This window comes from Dermacentor albipictus, chromosome 1 (assembly GCF_038994185.2).
Source record: "Dermacentor albipictus isolate Rhodes 1998 colony chromosome 1, USDA_Dalb.pri_finalv2, whole genome shotgun sequence".
Classification (NCBI taxonomy): Eukaryota; Metazoa; Arthropoda; class Arachnida; order Ixodida; family Ixodidae; genus Dermacentor; species Dermacentor albipictus.
Window position 1 is genome coordinate 430,300,398 of NC_091821.1, and position 22,796 is coordinate 430,323,193.

The 22,796-nt window shown below is 46.8% G+C and overlaps 1 protein-coding gene across 1 annotated transcript in view; it reads left to right on the forward strand.

The window, feature by feature from the left end:
• LOC139054310 (cytochrome P450 3A27-like) overlaps positions 1-22,796 on the forward strand; it is a 77,114-nt gene that overhangs the window by 588 nt on the left and 53,730 nt on the right. The window lies entirely within an intron of this gene.

Consider the following 22,796-nt stretch of genomic DNA (forward strand, 5'->3'; position numbering starts at 1 on the left):
CAAGGAATACGGGATCCCTCTGGGAAGCTGATTGAACGCTCACCCGCGCGAAGCGCAATGCTTCTGCCAAGGGAGAAGCGGCCGCTGGGAACAAGGAAGAAAGCTGCGACCTTGGAACGTTTATGGCAAACAGCGCTTGCAATATAAAGGCTTTGGCATTCTGCCAAGAGCAAAGAAAGAAAGAAAGAAGGAAAGAAAGAAAGAAAGAACGAAAGAATGGAAAAGTAATCAAATCGGTTTGTGTTAGATAAATTAAGCAGCCTCATTCATGAAGTTACGTCACTCATTTTCTAATTTGTGCTTCCCATGCTCGTCGCCATTCCCCTAAGCAGTAGAGACAGGGCACCCTAAAGAAAGTAAACACTATGAGGTGAACAATGTTAAGCCCATTTTCTGTATTTCTTTCGATTTTAAAAGCGGGAACACGGCGAAATGATATTAAATTACCCGATTTTTTTATTAATGCGGTAATATTTTAAAGAACCGTATCCACCTCCTGTCGAGTGATTAGCTATCTGTTGGATTGCACGCAGTTTGTAGAGAGAAAAAGCTGGCACACGAGGCATTATATTGTATTTAATGCCAACTGTAACGATATTTCAGCTTGGCTAAAGTAGTTATAACGAGTAGCATATATCATATATACTACTCATATAATATGCTACTCAAGCCGCCTAAACACGAGGGATTTTTATTCTGGCATGCTGCGGCTGTTTGTCAACGTTCCAGGTTTGTGGTATTTTCCGCGAGCCGTAGTGGCGGCGATTTTGTTGTATTGTTGATCTAGGGAAATTATGTGTATAAAAAATATCTATTGCCACGAGCTCTTTGTGACGCATCCACTTATACTTGAAATGTGAACTGTTTCACGGAGGCTCCTCTACGTTGTCATTGGTCGTGCTTGACGCTGGTAACCAGAGGACAGGAGGACATGGCAACACAAACTTTTATTGCGGCGAACTTGGGCCCCGCACACCGAAGATGCAACTAGCTCAGTAACGGCAACATTCAGATTGAAGCAGCACTGACATCCGCTCAAGCCTACGTTATGTCTCCTGCCGAGTTGCAAACTAAGAGCCTCATCTACTTTCGAGACATCATCGAGGAAAACCCAAGAAAAGTGTTCTCAAGTTCCACTCCTCAAGTAGCAGTTACCAGAAAGTAAATTCAGCAGGTAGTGCGCAACTAGTTCTGTGGTACCAAGGCCCCGAAAGGCACTGTTGCGATGCCTACACTCTCTAAAACATATTTCATGCAGTGCAAAAGTTCATTATTGTGGACGTTTAAAATACATTCGTGAATACCGAAACTACGTGCGTCGTGTTTATTTGTAATGTGTGCAATGTGCCAGGTCGCGTTCGTAAAGAGCCACCTTCTTGCATCGTGGACAGCCTGTTTATGGACTAGCGGCTCAAAGGCAGCACCAATGATGTGAAACGTTAAAAATCTGCCGTCTAGTCTCATATGAACGTAGAAAAATTACCAGCATACTGGAACGATTCATTCTACTCGGAACCCAACTCTGCAACAGCAGAAGGTTCGCGCAGGCCACACCAGCAGGTCCTAAGAAAAATAGATCCCAACATAAAACCTGTACCTGTAATGCCGCCCCATAGCATCCACCATCTCCAGCTTCGTTTTCCTAAGTTACTGCAATAGTTATTCAGGTTGCCTAGCGTGAGCGTTCGCTGCGTTGTACGAAGCGGCGGTGCTGCTTAGCTGGTAACTTTCAGACGAACCGCGCTGCTTGTGTGACGCACAGCGATCACCCCTGTGCAGTACTGGAGTGAAGTTTTCTTGCAGTATACGATGCATCGCTACATTGGTTCAATGATAATTGCATTAGCGTCGGAATACATCGTCAAGCCTGTGCTGTCAGAGTTTTTCTTTTCACTTGTCTAGTGTCCATGTACCGAGGCACAGCTTCGACAACAGAAGAAAGTGTCCTAAACAACGGGGAAACCTGCGATTACTCAGATGAATGCTCTGTTCGTGGAGCGACTGTTTAAAACCGCCAAAAGTTGAGCTATATATGGTTGGTAGGGATTGATTCAAGAAAAAGTTACTTATGCATGGAGACACATGTATCTTCTGCGCGCAGAACTAACTTTTTAAATAACTTCGTTTTTTCTAACGTGGAATGACTCTATTTTTCGTTTCAGAGCAACACAACGGCTATGAAAGAGGCTTAAGTGGATGACTCTACGATTATTTCCACCGCCCGGGGTTCCTCAACGTGCGCGCATTTGGTGGCACACAATCGTCCTTATTTTGCAGCCCCTTCATAGGCAGCCCAAATGGAAAAACACGCGAGTGGTCCGAGAGCCTGCAATGAGAGAGACTGGCAGGTAGGGAATAGCTGGGGCACCATCCAGAATTAACTTTTTCGGGCCAGCTACAAAAAAAGAAAGTGTCAGAGATAAGCGGCTGCAGACCCTGACGGAATAATCATACCCAGGTCCGTAGCGTATACAAGGAAGGACTCGCTCGCTTTTATACGCCAGCGCCGGCTACAAAACATGCGATAATCGCTTCGGTGTTACAGCTATTATATTCTCTCTGGAAATTCCGCAGCCCACACTCTAAATTCCGATGTCTGTTGGGTGACAGCTAGAGGGGTGTTGTTTTGGATGAGAATGCTCGCACAACTTTTCTTTTTTTGCCTTCTTTTGCTCTTCGTTGTGGCAAGCCGAGCAAGTACAACGAAATTTTCGGAATGGAAAGTGGACGTTTTTATTGGTTTTAAACACGGTTTTATTTTTTAAACTAATGTGGGCACACTTACAGAAAAAGTAAATTGACTCGAATGCATCTGAAACTTTTTTAGCATGCTAAATCTCATAGCGAAATGAACTAATTAGGCTTTATAATATGCAGTAGAACAAAGACACCAGGGGTTTGCTGTGTGACAATAATTCTTGTTGCTGGCTGTATACTGATTGCGGGCGCGCCATCTTATGTGGGACCGGAATTCGTTCCTGCCGTCTTTACATTGGGGGGTGACGTTTTAAAGAAATCATAGATCACGAGTCGTAATGGGCCCCTGTGCACTATACAGTGATAGGGGAGGGCTGCAGTATAGTTTGGAAAGATATTGTGTTTTAATTTCGGATTTCTTTTTTATATCAGACAGAGCACGATGTAGCTAGTCCTAGAATAGCCTAAAATAAGAGAAATGGTTCTTCGAAGGCGTCACAGGCCTGTGCGACACACGCAGCAATTCAAAGCATAAGCTGGATGAGCCATAGGAGCTCGATTTTCGGCACCACGCACTACAGGGTCTTCGAGGTAAAGACTGTTCGAGTCGTTTTCACGAGAACGATCTGAACCTTCCGCTCGGCGTCGAAGGTGAGCTGCGGCTTGTCCTGCTCTGTAGCAGGACAATATTAAGCAGAGGGCTTAATATTGTGCCCTGAAGGACTCCAGAATGAATACAGGTAAAAAAACTTAAACTATTTCCTACCTTTACACACTGGCGTCCATCCCACAGAGAGTTATTTAATAAATTCAAGAATGATCCACGAAGGCCTAGCAGAGACAGTTTCTGTAACAAAATATCATGACAAACACTGTCAAATGCCTGAGAGGAATCCATAAAGAGGCCACATGCTACCCGGTTATGGTCTAGTGTAAAGTTTAAAAGATCAGAGAAAGCTTCTAACAGTCTTTGTGTACCCTTCCCCTGTACAAATCCATACTGATTTGATGATAATACACTATGCTTATCTACAAACTGTGTTACCGTAAGAGCCTCATGTTTTTCTAATATTTGAGCTATACAGGCAATTATCGACATAGGTCTGTAATTTTCAATACTATGGCGTGGGCCTTGCTTATGAAGCGGAAATACAATTGCGGTTTTGATTTCAACTGGAATCACACCACCATTCAAAGTAGAGTTTAAAATCGATAGCAATATATGTTTAATTGCGTCAAAATTTATCTGCAGTTTGCTGACAGAGATCTTGTCAAAGCCAGGTGATTTCTTCCTCTTATGGTTAAAGACAATAGACCTGGATTCATCAAGCGATAGTAACGGAAGATATGCTGAATCTATCAAGCTATGCGCTAAAGTAGACACTGATGGTCGCCAGTCCTCAATCCCGAGAAACATGAAAAAGAAAACTGATTAAATAACTTTGCCACAGTTTCGTCATCTGCAGAAAAATAAGATGAAAGGCGCTGTTTAGGCGTTGAACTGTTGCCGGCTCTAAGATGATTGATTAGGGACTACGTTTTCTTTTTGCCAGGTCGAGCCTCTTGAAATTTCTTTCTAAAATAAGTGCGCTTCGCAAGTCTGATCATTGCATTCACTTTGTTTCTTGCACTTTTATATCTTAAGCGCGTGTCATTGCAGTTTGACGACCGCTTGGCCTTAGTCCACAACAAGTCTTTTTCCTTCGTAGCAGATAGGATTTTACTTGTCATCAATTTCTGGCTCAGGTTACGTTGCCTGATTTTGACGACGCGTGTTGCCGCCTGCATAAAAGAATCAGACGCAGCTTCATATTCGCGGTACTTGTTTACCGGTGACACACTACATAAAAAACTATCCCAATCATTTTTCTAGACTAGTTTATCGAAAAGCCTTGGATCAGTTATACAAATTTGTTTGACAGAGTTAATAGCCTTTGATAACAAGGGATTCGTAGCCTGTTTCAGTGAACTGTAGACGAAGTAGCGGTCAAAAAGTTTAACATGTGCAGTGGTAGATTTTACTCCCAGAATATGGGCTCGAACACTTACATGATCAATGCAGGATGAAACAAGGCATTGAGATAAGAATCCCTCGCGAGTTGCTCCATGGATTGTCGTTTCAATTCCCCATTTAGAGAGTGTATGTAGATAATCAGCAACAATTCCTACTGTTCGATATAGCGTATCTATAATAAAGTCACCTGTGAGGCAAATACATTCATCGGTTCCAAGACGAGATAACCCAGAATCGAGCTGAGCCAAAAAAAGACGCCTCTTACCACATGGCGGACGACATACACAAAGAAAGGCCAATTAAAATCGAGGTTTAGATAAGCGGAGAGTAACAGTTTCGGCATGGTCGAAGGCAACTTTAGTACGGAGATTGACAAAGTGCTTTTTTTACGAAGGCAAGCCACACGACCACCCTTTCGGACTGGACGAAAAAAGGAGAATGACTGATAGCCCGGTAGCGCGAAACTAGGAAACAGACATGGAGAAATATCTCGGTGAGTACGATGACATCAAAAAGCAGGGCAACAGAAAGAATGGCTACTAAATGGTCTAAGTGCTTACGAATGCTTCTGATGTTTTCGTGAGTAACATGGAAAGCGTCGTCACCCGGATAACGAAAAAAAAAACGAGAAACTTCTAAAAGGTCATTGCTAACCTTGAAAGTACCACCCATAACTAGATGAGCCTTTCAATGTCCGATTTTCTATTATTACTTTCAGTGGAGCGCTGTCTGCTGTTCTTGCAAATGCTTTGCCATTTCTTGTCGAGACGTACTTGCACGACATCTCCTATGCTTTAGTACGAGCTAGCCAGAACAGTTCACGATTGATTGAGTGAGGTTATCATTTAAAAAACAACCGTGGAAAATCATTCTCAACTAATCGCGGCATGTTTCTGCGTGATTGAAACCATTGTTCCTTCGCTTAAACGGAGCACATGTGGACCAGAATAGCTTGTGCAGTATTGTCCCTACTGGGACTATACTGGGACAATACTGTCCTGCTCTCCCTACGGTGTCCCTACTTGTGCTATTGTCCCTACTGGGACAATACTAGTAGCGTGTGCAGTATTGTCCCTACTGGGACAATAGCAGAGACTTGAGTTGCTGCAAAGTGAGGTATCTCAAGTTTTTTGCGCAAGCTCACTCAGGAAGGATTGCAAGTTCTGCTTTGGCTTGCTGGAAAGCCCGTGGATCTCGAAATTCTTTCTCCTACTATACTGGCCCATTTCATTCATTTGCTAACTTATTTTGTGAATCAGGTCTGACTGGCACGCGACGATAGAAGACAGCGAGTCAACCTTGGAACGCAATTCCGCCACCTCAGCCTGATTGTTGCTGAATGTCTCCAATATCGAGTCATACTTTGTGGAAATAAATTCTATTGATGTGTGCACTTCCTGTATCGCGTTCTCAATCTTTCCTACCGAGTCTTTAAACATAAGAAGTTCCTCTCCTTTCGTGGCGAGCATTGCTACGACAGATGGAAGTCGGTCTAGTTTTTCATTTACAGTAGTGAATAACTATGCAAACGATTCTTTTGTTGCTGTCTGTGTCGAGCCTCCTTGTGCGCTTTTTTCCGGTCGACATGTTTGGCACAGCCAGGTTTCACGTTTGACAGTACTCATTTTTTGTAGCTATTTTCATCTACTGTAGAGCATCGTTTTCCAAGGAGGGAACTTTCTTGGCAAAGCGAATATGCTAAAAATTTCGCATCAATAGGTTACTGCTTAGAACAAGCAGCACAATCAGAAAGCCTTCCTGTGCCGTCAGCCGCAAAAAAATTACAATGATAAAATAAGTAAGAAAAAAACGCTCATCTGCCGAAAGGCATGGAGTGATTAGCTCCGGGAACGTATTTGCCGCTGACTGCAAAGAACCCGAGCGATGCTGTTGCTTAAGTGGGCATTCCCAAGCGTCTGGGGAGATGGGTAGGTGATGTGCTGACGTGAGGTTGACAGCTCACGGACGAAAATTGGAGACGGAAACCCGCTCTCTGCGCAGACCCTTCGCAGATGCTGGCTCACCCATGCTAGCGGCTGCACTGCCCGTGCCTCAATGAAGCGTGCGATGACCACGTGCAGCACCTGTCAAAAGGTATCGATTGATTAGCTCCGGAAACGTATTTGCCGCGGACTGCAAGGAATCCGAGCGATGCTGTTCCTTAAGTAGGCATTCCCAAGCGTTTGAGGGGCTGGGTAGGTGATGTGCTGACGTGAGGTTGACAGCTCGCGGACGAAAATATCAGACGGAAACCCACTGTCGGCGTCGACCAATGCTAGCGGCTCCACTTCCCATGTCTCATTGGAGCGTCCAATCACCGCATGCAGCACCTGTCAAAAGGCATGGAATGATTAGCTCCGGGAACGTATTTGCCGCTGACTGCCAACGGTGAACGCCGAACTCAACAGCCGCGTGGCGACCGGGAGGAGCTTCCCGCCGATCCTAACTCTCCTGCATGCATAATCCTGCAAACGACAATTGAAATTTGGAGTCGGATATCTAGGAGCACAGAAACGCTAGAAGAATTCTTCCAACTGATACTCTGTGAGAACTTGACTGCCTCTAACTTTTCAGTAGAAGCATACGCACTTACTGCAGCCAACAAAAAGTTAATTATTCAATATAGGTAATTGGGCTGCTGCCAGCGATAATTATCTCACTTTGTGTTCCCTGGCCACATAACTTGGTTGCACAGGTGGTCTTCGCGTGCCTTCCAGTGCTTATTTTAAAGAAAACCACAAAGATTTAATTTGAACACCGTCTTCTGGCAGTAAACGTTCCTTTCCTTCAGTGACAACTGTCACTACGTGCTGCTCTTTCTAATATTGTTGTCCACATGTTATGGGTCACTGCATAACCGAATATAACGCAAGGCTGTTTCGCAGCAAAACATTTCAGCACTATGCATTGTGCACACGCAAGAAATAATCACAAGCCGAACGTATTGGCTTATACTTTAGGCTAGATGTCTGCTACGACGCTGCTAATTTATCGGTATTTAAAAGTTCTACATAGTGTCTTGTACTTATTTTTCACCTATTAAATATAATAAATTATGGACCTTAAAGTGCCAAAACAAGAATTCGATTATGATGCGCGCTGATGTGTAGGCCTCCGGAATAATTCTAACCACCTGGGATCCTAAAGTGCGCACATGGTGTTTTTGTAATTCACCCCCATCGAAATTCGCCCATACAGGCTTTGCCCAAAACTGCTACCAACAGATTGTTTTTTTTTTTATGCGTAAAGTGTGTCTTTGCTAATATAAGGCGGTTTTCAAGCGTGCGCCCTTTATTATACTTACTTTTGTTACGCGCGACTTGTATCCTCATAACTTACAGTATCTTCAGTTATCGGTAACACTCTTGTATTTATTCATCTCATTTTGTCCTAATTACCTTTCGAAACTTGTCTGTCTCGCCAAATGACGCAGCTATATTTTTAAGGTTAGTATGCCCTGGATGCAATAAATTGCATTAATCTCTACAAAGTGTAACATGTAAAACCTGAAGTATCCGCCATGTGCATGTACTCTGTTTTCCAAACAAATTGGTGAGCAGCGAAAGCGCGGCAAAAATGACGAGTTACCTGCTGAACTCGAAACGTAATGTTGCGATAGCAATTACATGGTTGCACAAAAAATGTGTATTTACAAATATTTACAAGTAAGGCGAGCAGCACAGGAGTCACAGCAGAAAATATGGCGACGAGCCACCTCTACGTCTTCTTCATAGATTGCGACAGACTTCTTTTAAATTTTAAATGGCGCTTGAAACAACACATGAATGACATCGCCAAGGGCCACACAGCCGCGGACGCCATCGCGGAACATCACAAACTAAACGGACACATCATTGGCTTGGACTCGGCAGGCATCATCGGAAGAGAGAAACACTTATCTGCCCGTTTGCTTTTAGAATCATTTTACATCCACTCAACGAGACACAAGATAAACAAGACGCGGGGTAATCTACCCGAGGTATACAACCGAACACTGCGCAACCTCACCGATAAATAGGCGCGCGTCCAAGTTTACATCTGCATTGTGATCAAGAGACCCGTAGGGGGCCCGAAACGTCTGTTCTTTATTTTTATTTTGTTCTTGGCGAGTGCAGGTTTTTTGCACCAAAGGGTAATGTAACATCCCAGTAGCGGTCGTCGGTGCCAACGTAGATGGAGAGCATGTCGGTTGAGGTGTGACCCAGTCGTTCCGTGAGACCGCTTCTCTGAGGATGATAGGCATTGGTGACCTTGTGCTTTGTGGAACATGAGCGGAGAAGGTAATCGATGACACAGGACAAGGAGTAAGAACCACGATCGGTGAGACGCTGACAAGAAGGCCCGTGATGCAGAATAACATCGCGGAGAAGGAAGTCAGAAATATCGCTAGCACAGCTGGTTGGAAGCGCACGTGTAATAGCGTAGAGCGTGGCATACTCTGTCACTACAGTGACCCATTTGTTCCCTGATGCTGATGTAGGGAAAGGTGTGCTCAGAACGAAGCCGACGAGGAAGAATTGCTATACTGGGGCATCGACAGGGTGAAGAAGGCCGGCAGCAAGCGTCGGCCGGCCTCTTGCGTCATTGACGCAGCTCGCAGCTGCGAACATACTTCTGCACGGAGCGATAAAGCCCCGGCCAAATGAAACTACGCCGCACACGATCTAAAGCGCGCGTTACATCAAGGTGACCTGCTGTGGGTGCGTCATGAAGCTGCTGGAGTACAGGGGAATGCATGTGGGAGGGTACCACCAGCAAGTGCTCAGGGCCTTCGGCGTATACATTGTGGAGGTATAAAGTTCCACTATGTAAGGCACACATCCGCAGTGACTCGTCAGAAGCCCCGGAGCTAAGACGGTCGATGATAGAACGTAACGCCGGACCACGCCGTTGTTGATCGCCGACATGAAGAAAGTCCGAGATAAAAAGAACGCAAGCATCGGTGTCCGGGCTGGCGTTGTTGGGCGGACCAACGGGATATCGGGACAGGCGGTCCGCGTCTTGATGTAATTGATCAGACTTGTGCACGACGTAAAACGAGCACTCTTGTAACCGCAAAGCCCAGCGTCCAAGACGGCCTGTAGGATCTTTCAGCGAGGAAAACCAGCAGAGCGCATGGTTGTTAATCACTACCGCAAATGGATGGCTAAGGAGGTACGGCCGAAATTTGAAGATGGCCCAAACAAGGGCAAGGCATTCACGTTCGGTAATTGAATAATTGCGCTCTGGGGCAGATGGTAGGTGGCTAGCTTACGCAATGACGCAGTCACGGCTATTCTGGTGCAGGGCAAGGACGGCTCCGATTCCGTATCCACTGGCGTCCCTCGTAACTTCTGTAGGAGCAGAAGGGTCGAAGGGCGCTAACCGAGAAGTTGTGAGAAGGCATCTAAGCTCATAAAATACACGGGCTTCGCTACGGCCCCATGCGAAAGGCGAATCTTCCTTCAGAAGTTCAGTGAGTGGGCGAGCAATGTCAGTAAAATTTTCGATAAAGCAACGGAAGTAAGAAAATAAGCCTATGAAGGAGCGAACGTCTTTGGTAGAGGAAGGCACAGGGAAATGTTTCATGGCGCGAATTTTTTCAGGGTCAGATCGGATTCCTAGGCTATTAACAAGGTGTCCTAGCATTGTTATTTCACAGAGACCAAAGTGGCACTTAGATGAGTTGAGCTGAAGACCGGCGCTGCGGAACACTTTGAGAATGGCCGACAGGCGGTGAATATCGTTGGAAAATGTCATTGAAAAAAAAAAGCAATAACGTCATCCAATAACGTCAACTTGCTATACACATTGATGCGATTGTGGACATCAGGCGTGTGAGTCGGTAGAGAGCGCGGCAATGTTGTACGGGAGTAGCCTTCAGGACGAGGGTTATGGGCGCGCCAGCCAGTCGGTGACGTCGACGGCTCCATCAGTGCCGCGCAATATGCTCAACTCGAGAGCACGCGAAACATATTGGGGTTGCGGCAGGGTTGCGGGATCGCGAATAAAAAGGCTTGCCCCTGGGGTGACTGATGGTGTGACTGGTGGAACTGGTTGAACGCGGACGGGTGCAGACAGAGGAGAGTACCAACTTAGCGACCTCCTGTTGAACCATACGTGTCAAAGTATCCGAAGCAGGCGATTCTAAAGTCTGTGGTGATTCTTCGCGTGATGACGATGCGCCAGTATTGGGGAACCTGGTGAACTGCTGGGCCATACGGCGGAATTTTGCTTGTTCGAATCGCCGACACTCTTTCCTGATGGCATCCATGGCACCACTGTTTCTGAATACCAAGAGTTTGAATGCGTCGTCGGCGATACCTTTGAGTATGTGCAAGATGTTGTCCACTTTAGAAACATTACCGTCGACCTTGCGGCAAAGCGCTAGAATATCCTGAATATACAAAATGTATGTTTCAGTAGATGACTGCGTGCGAGGGCCTAGTTCTTTTTTAATGGCTAGCTGATGACCCAAGGGCTTGCCGAACAAGTCGTTCAGTATTTCTTTGCATTGGCCCCAGCTGGTGAGATCGTGCTCATGCTCCTCATACCAGACGCGTGGAGTTCCCTTAAGATAAAATACCACATTTGCCAGCATAAGGGTATCGTCCTACCTGTTCTTGATGCTGACACGCTCATACGATGAAATTCAATCTTCAACGTTCGCGTCACCGGTGCCACAGAAGGTGCCTGGATCTTTCGCAATCGATAAGATAACAGATGGTGGGGACGGCTGCTTCGTGGTAAGTTCCGGCTCGGTGGCTGCTTCAGTGTCCATCGCCAAAGGAGCAACGCAGTGCCCACTAGGGAGTTCCGTGCTGGGATGATGGTGATGAACAGGTGGCGTACCCTGCACCTCCACCAGAAATGTTGCACAAAGGACGTAAATTTACAAATATTTACAAGGCGAGCAGCACAGGAGTCACAGCAGCCAACATGGCGAGGAGCCACATTTACGTCTACTATATCGATGCTGGCCTAAGGCCACAGACTTGTGTCTCGCGCCACTATTGACACTCCGGGCGCATTTCTGCCATCGGCGTCGCCATCGCCGTGAGGTTCCGAATAAAGGACAAGGGCGATAAAATCGTCACCGTGCGCTGTCTTCCGCCCGAAGCATGCCGCCTTCCGTCACGTGCAAATCTTCGTGGGTAAGGCAGGGAAGGAGAAGGGGCCGGGCCGCCAGACCACTGTATCTTGGATACCATCTGTGACGGGCAGAGAGTCCACCTGGCGTTGTCTTTTGCGCGACTTAGTTCGTGCTGCTGCCAGCGGCGACACCAAGGTTAATTTGTTCACTGCCACTGGCACGTTTCCTCACTACAGCGTTTTGACAGGGAGTTTCCAGGGTCATCGAGTGAGATTCGTTCATGTTTGCTTGTGCAGGCATGGCACCATGCTTGTTAGTTTAGTTAGTAAGACTACGTATACAAGTTTAGACGGCCGATAAAACTACTATCCTTACTTCGTATAGCTAGCCGTCCACTAATTTGCTATCGCATACGATGGTTCGCCTTTCGGGTGAAACTGCGACTTCTTCTTTTCTCGCACTGCTTCACACTAATCGTCCCACCACAATTCTTAATGTGACATGGGAACATTACACTGCGCGAAAGCGTAAAAACACTGAAAATTATTAATTGATACACTGTCAGCAACATTCATTATGGCTGCTGCTACTTCCCTCATCTTCTTTGGACCAAGCATAATAAACTTCATTTTTTCGGGCAAGGAGGGAGCCTGAGTGGTGAAAGATGACGCTGTATTGAATCTAGAACTGCTTAGATGGAATCTTGCTGCTCACCAACTGACCCTCCCATGGTCCATACTGTGATGTCCTCTGTCGATATTGAATGATACAACCTCTATATCTTTACGAGATGGTGCGGGAGACAGTGCATGACTATGTTAAAAAGAAAGCAGTGGAAAACACTGAGCCTTGCGGAAGACCATATGCCATGTAGTGAAGCAGTCGGAATCCATCTCCTGTCTTGACTAGAAGAGTGCGGTTTTTCAACAGTGTGTCATGTACAGTGGTGAGCAGCCTTGTCTAGAGCGTGCCGACAATGCTCTGCGGAGCAAGTCAGCGCCACCTAACGTTGCGCTCTGGGTTTGAATTGTGCGTCCCGTGCGCAGGCGCGGCAGAAACAGAGGCATGCCTGCTCATCGCTTCCTTGTCCAGCCACCGCCTTCCGAGTTCGCTTCGTGCCGCCAGGGACGCGCTGCCTGCAATTGTGACGCTGTGATGCCGGCGAGGACGTCGCCATGCCGCCGTGTTTCAAATTCTCAGATCTGTATGGATGCCAAATGCGGTGTCACTTGTAGCTAGCTGATAACACATCGCGACGGCACGCCATCACACAATATGCCTGCAACGCATGGTGCGTGGTGGTAACGCTCAAACCCTATATATACTGTATACGGACAAGACGAAAATAGACACCAAACAACCATATAGGCCCAATTCTCGCACTCTTAGCCTAATCTGCGCCTGAAACGCGCGATCACCCGCTATCACTTAGACGTGCTTCAGAAACGCGCGATCACCCGATATCACTTGCACTTGCTTGCCTAGCCGCCCCGCGATTCGCGCGAAACGCGTTGGTTTTCCGGCCGCTGTTACATATCATTCAGCGCGGCCCTGGCGGACTGAAGCGCAAGCACTGAGGCCGAGAACCCACGAGCAGGCACCGCTTTATTTCGGCCGCGCATGCGCACGAGACGCATAGCTCAAACCCAGTGCGTAACGTTAGGTGGCGCTGACTTGCGCCGCAGAGCACCGTCGCCGCGCTCTAGACAAGGCTGCTCACCACTGTACGACACTATAAAATATAATCCTAGGCTGTCAAATGCCTTGTTCGTATCAACTATACCTAGTATTCATCCTCCTTGAAAGCGATCAGAGTCTAGCCTCATAAGAACACACGCTCAAGTGCACGTCAGGATAATGCACAGCACCTCACAAGCAGCACATAGTGGTTCAACATTCTAGCTGACTTTAGATCGAATCGGTTGAAGACTTTGTTCAATGAAGACCTTTGTTCACAGCAGTCACTGCACATATAGTACGATGCAAAGGTGGGGTGCTGGTATTCAAGCTGTGTCCGACGCTGTTCTGTAAACGTGCGAATGCGGCTTCGCAGTACGAAGCAAACTTCTGCTCACTAGCAACAATCCGTTAAAATTCCGCCCAAATTTTGGATTTTGTAAAACGTCATCGGCGTGCTTTCATGTTCACTGCAGGATGAAGGCTCCTCCCGCCGATCTCTAATTGCCCTTAACGTGCCCTAGCTGCTTCCACGTTATGCCTGCAGATTTCCTGATTTCATTACCACACCTACTTTTCAGCCGTCCTCAACAGCGCTTACTTTCCCCTACCCTTCACACTGTATTTCTAATGAAGCGCTGATTATCTGCCCAATGAATTAAGTGGCCGGTCACGCTCCTATTATTCCCCGAAATTTCAAGTACCACTACCCCCGTTTGCTCTCAGATCCACACCATACTCTCTCTCTCTCTCTCTTAGCATTAGGGCTAACATATAAAGGTAATATAACGCGTGCTTGCGGGAATAACAATAGGATGACCTCCAGAAGACACCTGTGTGCGATTTCATATACATATATATATATATATATATATATATACGTGTGTGTGTGTGTGTGTGTGTGTGTGTGTGTGTGTGTGTGTGTGTGTGTGTGTGTGTGTGTGTGTGTGTGTGTGTGTGTGTGTGTGTGTGTGTGTGATTGAAAACGTTTTGTTATTTACCACGAGATTCCTATTTAACCGTGCTGTGTGAAAGCGCCTTCCAGCACTTCCCATCCTTTTCGCGTAGAGGGTGCGCGATTGGAACCGGACACTGCAAGCATTATGCTGCAAATAACGGTAGTCGTCGTTCTGCTGGCCTCACTCGTTTCAGCTATATACCTGTGAGTAAACACAGCGGGTGACTTTGCTATGTTTAGAATGCTATTTCTACATCTATTTTTGCAACAGCGACATATCTATATTAGATTAAATCTAGCATTGCATCCTTTCTGCACGTTCTAAACTGCCTTGAAAAAGTTCCGTCTTTCCGATACTGGGCCGTGAATGTTTTCTCAATGCCATAGCATTCCCAAGTATTGTACCGCGCAGTTTTCGGATATTTTGTTAGTACACTGTAGTCTGCACACCGAGGCAACGATCAAAAAAGGCTTGAATACATATTGTTCGCATATTATTCCGACGGGATATATCTCCAAATTGGAGTTAAATTGGCATCTTGAAGAACGAGAGCGGATCCCACGATCTTCCGTGTTAATTAAGGAGAAGTTGATTAAGTAGAATTATTCAAGGCACTCGAACCCGTGATCTTCTGTGGTATAAAACTAATAGAAAGTAAAAACGCATTAGAATGAAAGTGGCAGGTAATGTAATGAATGTTCTTGTTCTTCTACTGAACCGTGCAAATAAAAACTAGAAGATTGACGAAAAAAACTTTCTACACGCTAAGGAAACTTGCACCCTCAAGGGTGTTGTCTGGTGTCTATAACTGACCCCCTTAATTGTACCAAATGAAAAGGGTGCGGAAGTGAATACATCCATTTTAAGAGGTCATCACGAAATGCACCTCTCCCCCCTATGCGTGTTCTGCTGAAATGCACACTGCGCTGTATTAATGCGAAAGCATTATACGCCCCATGAGTCAGAAAATTCGCCGTGATCAAGCGATGGTTTGAAAAATATGGCCAACAATGCAAAGAGCAAGAATAGTCAAGTAATACTAGGATCAAAGTCAATTTTCTCTTGAGGGTGCCTTTAAATAATGTAAATTATTTTCTCTCAGAAGAAAAATGGGTAATTTGGGCCTGGGTGGGTATCGTACCGGGGACTCTGGGATTCGAGAGCAGCACGCTTCCCGGAAGGCACGGCGATTCCATGTTTCCGGTCGACTAAAGGCGTTCCTAGTGCATGCGTCATTGAACGCGTCACTTCGCAGTCATATGTCTGCGACGTTCAAGCGGATTAACGAGAATTGAGGTTGGTACAAATTAGAACAAAGGTGGATTATGGTTGATACCAATTAATACTTAATAATGCTTAGGTGAAACAACTTAAGCGAAACTAGCTGTAAAATGTCAAATGCACGAAGAAGAGAACAGTACACAGTAGTTGTGTCATTCCTCTTTGCGATCTGGGAGCGCCATCTGCACAAAAAATGCTATGTCCATAACGGCGGTAGACAGCTCCGTCAGGCACAGGAGAACGTTTATTATAACCGATATTAAAAGAAACAGCGCGCGGCCTCCTGCATATATTATTGATCTGGCCCCAATTCTACAGCAGAAAGAACTTATGCCTGGAGAGTTATGACTAGCCGACGCACTGTGATTCGCTGATGATTGGCAGCTGATGCGCTGAGCTGAGACAACTTAAACAACGCCAGTGATAAAACGCGAAAGGTAGGGCAGGAAATTACAGAAAAAGCTGTGTCTATCCCCACCACCACCGGGCACATGTACATCAACTAGAAGGTTGATATCCATAACCTACTCTTACAATTTGACGTACTCAAACAATTACCTATAGATGAATGACAAAATACACGCTTGTGGCTTTTTACTTGCTTGAAACGTTGAAGGATCCGAGCACCCTTAAATTCTGGAAGTTGTGTGTCTCGCACAACACAACCTTTTATAGAACACGCCCAAGATAATGGAAGGGTGCCGTAAGGGTTATCTGCCAGCGAACGCATAACTTTCCGATATTTTCCTTGCGTAAAGGTGGAAAAAAGGACGTTTCGACATGGAATCCACCCACTAGAAATTTCCTGATTATGTGCGTACTGCGGAACCAGTAAATTCTTTTTTTTAATTCGAAAGCCTTATGTGTCTCATAGGGCGGAAGATAGGGTGTTGGCGTGAGCACGTGGGGGTCTAAGAAGGTTACGAACCAACGACCTTTGGTGGGATCCGAAACTACGACTTGTGTTATTTAAGGCGAAGTTAATACAAAAGTAATGGAGATATCGTAATATTAAGGCACTCGAACCCAAGACTTCTGGCGGGAGTCAAACCCATCACCTTTGTTGTTAATTAAGGTGAAGTTAATGCACAGGTAATTGAGGTAAAGTTAAGTGAGGCAATCCGCGTCACGACCTTTGCTGGTAGTCGAACACTCGACCTTTGGTGGGAATCGCACCCTCGGCCTTTGGTGTTAATGAAGGCCAAAGTTAACACGAATGAAAGGGAATATAGAGATCGCGCTGTGGTCGCAATGCTTATGCATTTACCTACGTAGAGACAACTAAGTGTCCCTTCAACTTTATTTCTTTCACTGCTATTTATGATTACAACATTATTTCAGTTAAGAGAAATCTTGCTGGTAATGGATGTGTTGACTTTATTAATCAGGCTATTCAGGCCTTCCAGAAGCCAGAAGACTGGTGATTTTGTCACTCAAAATTTTTAAGTTGACACTCGTCTTCTTTCTGTGATATTGTAATCATTGACACCCGTTAAGTGTTTAGGTTTAAGTTTAGGTTTAGGGTGTACTGCGTAAATGTGAGTTTCATTCCGACGGCATTTAGGCGGACACTCCAGGCGCATTGTTTCCGTCACCGCGATGGTCCGTACAATGTCCAGCGTTGATAACATCGACGTCCCGCGCCGTATGCTGTGTGTGCAAGTTAAAGCGTGCGAGGGTGAGCCGACGATTGCGGTTTCATTTCGCACGCGCAGAGGAGGAAAGCGGGAAGGAAGCGCGCCATCTTCCGTCGCGCGCATGGCACAAGGTCTATGGGAGAGAGATAGTCGTTGCACTTCGGACGTACTGCTTATAGCGTGTCCGCGCGCAGTCACGCGGGTTTTGTCTTCAAAGTGATCTGTTTTAGGGGCACAGTCTAGGTGGGCCGACGGTTCGTAGCTTTGCGTATGCTTTCTTCTGGCCGCTCAGTTGGCGTTCAACCGACAGACAGCAGGAAGATAAATTCGCTTGCTGCTGTTTCCGCGCGTTGTTAGGGTTGGCGTCTAACACCGCGGGCAAAAAGAATGCTCGAAAGACCCTGCTCAACCGAAAGGAGGATGGATTCCTAATTTGCTATGGTTGTCCTGAGTGGTTGCTGGTCTGGCAGGCACCCCGCAGTGATGACAGGCCCCTTTGTTTGTGTGACTCTAGGAGGGACCCTTTCCGCTAGCTGTCCGACTCTTGGGGATGCCCTTTCCGCGAATCAATGTCGCCTGGAAGAAAGGATCTGCCGCCTACGATCCCTGACCCGAAGGTTGCCGCAAGCGGAGGCAAGCACATGCGAACGTCACCTGCGAGAAGGGGTCAGCCGCCCTTCCACAAACAGACTCCGTGCCTGTCAGGTGACGTTGACGGGAGCAAGAATCCGCCTACAATTTTAGTGAGCCTACTTAAGGGGCCCAGCAATGTACTTTTTTCAAATTCATTCATTGTCTTCTTGGTAACCTTCACCAACCATTCAATAAACAGTGCAAGTTTCGCACTAGAAATCGTCTCGTCCCTGCCTGATCGCCATGGTCTACCGGACGCCTGAAGCCCGCCAACAACGCCACCCTGCCCGATAGCAACGCCGGACGAGTTTAGAGAAACGGCGTCACAACAACTCGTGGCAGAGGTAGGATACGCTAACCTGGAGGCCCCAACTTCGGACGACATTTAAAAAATCGTCTCCTCTTCGTCCTGGTGACAACGTTCGGAAGGAAGATGTCAGGATTCACGACTGCATATGGTGTCTGTATCACTTGGCCTTACGTATTTTTGGGGGGAAGTACAAAGCAGTGATTTTTCTTTTACCATTGACGGAAGTTTTGAGTACGTCGAGGTTCTTACATATTAAAGAATTAGCAGCTATAAGGGCAGCCATGAACTTGTAGGCACAAAAGAAGCCGGAATATTTTAGCTTGGCTAGAGAATTGTGCCTCCAAATTGCCAAATCGAAGAGAAAGCCGGAGATCATTGAGTTGATGGAAGCGAGCGGGGCAGACGACGATGAAATAAATGAATGCCTAGAGAGCACTGCGGATAAGGAGGAAGAGCGTAAGTGCCTAGAAGAAAAAGAAGAGCGTAGTGCATAGAAGAAAAAGAGCGTGAGCGGGCTGCACGTGAGGCCAAAGAAGAGTGCGACGTCGAAATGAGGCGCCTGCACTCTTGGATAAAGTTACACCCTTAGGGATGTATCTCTGCCACAGAACAGTAATCGTCATCTTCCCTGCTTGTGTTTCCTTTCTTGAAAACTCAGCGCCCGCTACTTTCCTGTCGGGAATTCTGTGTCATGCTGATAACGTGCATGCCGTTCGTTACTGGAAAGTACCGGGCTCACGGCGTTAAAGAAAGGAAATGCGGACAAGATAGATGACGAGTATTGTTGCGTGGCAAAAGGGTGTAACTTTGCTTGAGTGTAGGTATTAGGTTTTTGAAGGCTCGAAATACTCAAAGACCTAGCACAGAGGCGCGAGAAAGCGAGCGCAGAATTACAGACTTGATGGCACCCTACGCAGTAGGAGGGGACAGTTATTTTTCTGTTGCAGTTTGACCGCACGTGTGAGAAGACAAAGTTCGCGAGAAACGTGTGGTCGCAACGCTTGCTTACGTTGTTGCCACGTGAGGTAGCTGACGTCATTGCCCGCATGGGGAAAAAGAAGCAGAGGACTTCGATAAAGTCCAAGCGAATCTGCTTAAAAAGTATAGACCTCAGCAGCAGCATTCAGGCGAAAATTCAGAGAAGTTGAGAAGACCACGAGTGAGCCATGCTCAGATTTCGCATACCCCTTGGAGGTAAACCTGAAGGAATGGCTCAGAGAAGAGGTGCACTCGGCGACGCCGAAAAGACAATGCAGTGCGTTGCTTTAGAACAGTTCTACTGCCGGCTGCCAGTAAACATAAAATATTGGGTTCAGGATAGGCCAGGCGTGGACACGAGAGCAACCGATCTCGCTCAGGAATACGTAACTCGCCGTGCGATCGAAGGCAACGAAGCTCCTAAGAAAGAGATGAATAAATACAGACCCGGCAAGCCAGAGCGATGGGGGTTCCCGCAGAAATCCCGTCAGATCAAGGATCCGTCTTTACGAGCGCACTGACCTCAAAGATTCTGGAAACGTGCGGTATTAATATCATCCATAGCTCAGTGTACCGCCCGCAGTCAAACGCGGTAGAGAAAGTCCACTCAGTGATGAAACAGCATTTCCGAGCGCTGTGTTATGAGCACAAAGCCGATTTGGAGGTTTGCTTGCCTGCAGCAATGTTCGCGCTTGGAAATGCACCGCACGGGTCAGCAGGTTTTTCACCTTCAGAGCTCGTTTACATTTGCTGCCTTCGGTCCCCTCTTCACATTGTTCGAGAAGCCTGGAAAGGCCGGGCGGGCGATCCTTCAGTTGTAGCATACGTGCTAGAGCTGTTAGACCGACTGGACAGATCTCAATAATTAGCAGGGCAGGGAATGCGTAAGGCGCAAAGTAATCATAAGTAATGGTATGACAGGACGGCTCGAACGCGACGTTTTTAAGTTAGGCAAAATGTAATGATTCTGAAACCCTCATTGAAAATCAAACTACACGTTCAATGGGAAGGACGGATTGAAATAAGTAAGACATTAACTCAGACAAACTACGTAATCTCGGTACCGGGAAAACGAAGGACACCCCCCCCCCCCCAATTGTACCATAGCAATCTACTTAAACCCTACCGGAAGAGGGATGCCATTGTGAAAATGTCCCTTAACCAACCTGAGGAGACGCCTGTAGACTTTCGGGAGTTTACATCAGTAACTAGGGCAAAAGACATTCACGAGACCACTGACAAACTAGTTGAGCAGGCGGAGTTGAATCCCAATCAAAGGGGCGAACTAAGGGAACTCGTGTTTGAATTTAAAGGCATATTTTCAAACACACCTGGAAGGACCGCAGTGATCATTCATGATATCGCGTTAACCTCATTGGACCTAGTTCGTTCGAAAGCTTATGGCGTTTTACATCGTCACCGTCAAGTGATAGCCGCTGAAGTAAAGATGTTAGACCTAGGTGCAATAGAATTAGGAGAAAGTGATTATAACTCGCCGCTTATCCTGGTTGAGGTATCAGGAAAGGAGCCGCGACCGTGTATGGAGTACTGCAGGCTCAACGTAATTACAAAAGTCCAAGCCTATCCAATACCACATGTCGAGGAAAGGCCTGAAAGAGTTGGTGGTCCTACTTTCATCTTCACGCTCAGTATAGTCAGAGAGTACTGGCAGGTTCCGTTGACCGAGAGGGCAAGCAGTCTTGCGGTGTTTATTTCCCCGATCGGAATTTTTGACCGCAAGTCCTGAGCTTTGTGTTGAAGAATGCTGCCTATTGTTTCTCTTGCCTTATGGACCAGGTGCTACGGGAAATTGAAGGCTTTGCACTTCCGTATCTCGATGACATAGCAATCTTTTCTTCATCATGGGTGGATCATATGCAAGACTTGCGAACCGTGTTGTGTCGTCTACGAGAGGCCAACTTAACTGTGAAGGCACCCAAATGCCAATTGTGGCACGCGGAGGTAGCTTATCTAGGTCATGTAATGACCGCAAACTGGCCGCAATAGACAACTTCCTGCAACCACGCACAAAGCGGTATATCAGGTCATTCCTTGGCTTGGCAAGTAATTATCCAACAATTTATCCTGCGTTATTCCGAGATTGCAACTTCCTTAACAGATGATCTCCGAAAAGCGTAACCATAAGCGGTAAAGTGGGATGACGCAAAAAAGAGGCTTTTAGTATGCTGAAGAAAGCACTAAGGAGTCAGCCAGCGCTGAACACGTCCGACTACTCCAAGCCATTCGTTTTGCAGTGTGATGCCAGCGACAGGAGTATGGGGGTGGTGCTCTGTCAGAAGAGAGATGACGAAAACGAACACCCCGTACTTTACGCCAGTAGAAAGCTTTCAGTTCGTGAAGAAGCACGCAGTGCATCAAAAAAGGAATGCGCCTACGTAGTATGGGCAGGGAAGAAGCTAGCTTGCTATATCGTTGGTTCAAGATTCACCATATAGACGGACCACTGTCCCCTCACATGCCTGCAGTCCATGTTTACGAAAAAGGGCCGCCTTTTGCACTGAAGCTTGGCTCTTCAACAGTACACTTTCGATATTTGCTACAAGAAGGGTAAACTTAACGGAAATGCCGACGGCATGAGTCGTTGCCCTTAGAGCATCGAAAGCCGCATGCTTACTCGGGTTTTCCGTGGAATTTTTACGTTTGCTTTTTTTTCTTCGTTTCTTTTTTTATTATCGCGAAGTTGTAGTTTAATCTTAGCTGATTTGTAGTAACCACATCCTAACGCTTTGAAAAAATGGCTGTGTTAGTGTTTAAAGGGGACACGCGAAAGGTAAGGGAGAGCAGTAGCCGGTTTTCTTTCTTTTTTTTTTTGTAAAGCCTGGTGTATCTTGGGGGAGGGTGGCCTTGTGCTCGCTTACTTTGTGGTTGTGGCTCCGGCACTATTCTGGAGTGATTGCTTGCACACAAAAAGGCACACAAGAGCACCACGAGGACTGACGAACGACTCCCAGGAATCAATGAGCTACGAATAGGGGTTCGTTACCCGGAATGGAAATTCTGCTCCTGAATCGCCGATCCCCGCCCAGTGGCTGCTGGCTCCTACGCGTCGGGATCTTCCTCCCTCGCCGGAGCTGCTGTTACGGTTTGTGTGTAACATCCCGGGCATGAAGTATGCTCGAAAGACCCTGCTCAACCGAAACGGAGGATGGATTCCTAATTTGTTATGGTTGTCTAGAGTGGTTGTCGGTCTTGCAGGGGCCCCGCAGTGATGACAGGCCACTTTGTGTGTGCGACTCTAGGAGAGAGCGTTTCCGCGAGCTGTCCGACTCTAGGGGAAGCCCTTTCCGCAAACCAACGTCAGCTAGAAGAAAGGATATGCCGCCTACGATCCCCGACCGGCGCGTTGCCGCCAGTGTAGGCAAGCACATGCGAGCGTCACCTGGGAGAAGGGGTCAGCAACCCATTCACAAACAGACTCAATGCCTGTCACGTGACGTTGACGGGAGCAAGAACGCGCCTACGATTTTAGTGGGCCTATTTCAGGGGCCCAGCAATGCACTTTTCCAAACTCATGAAT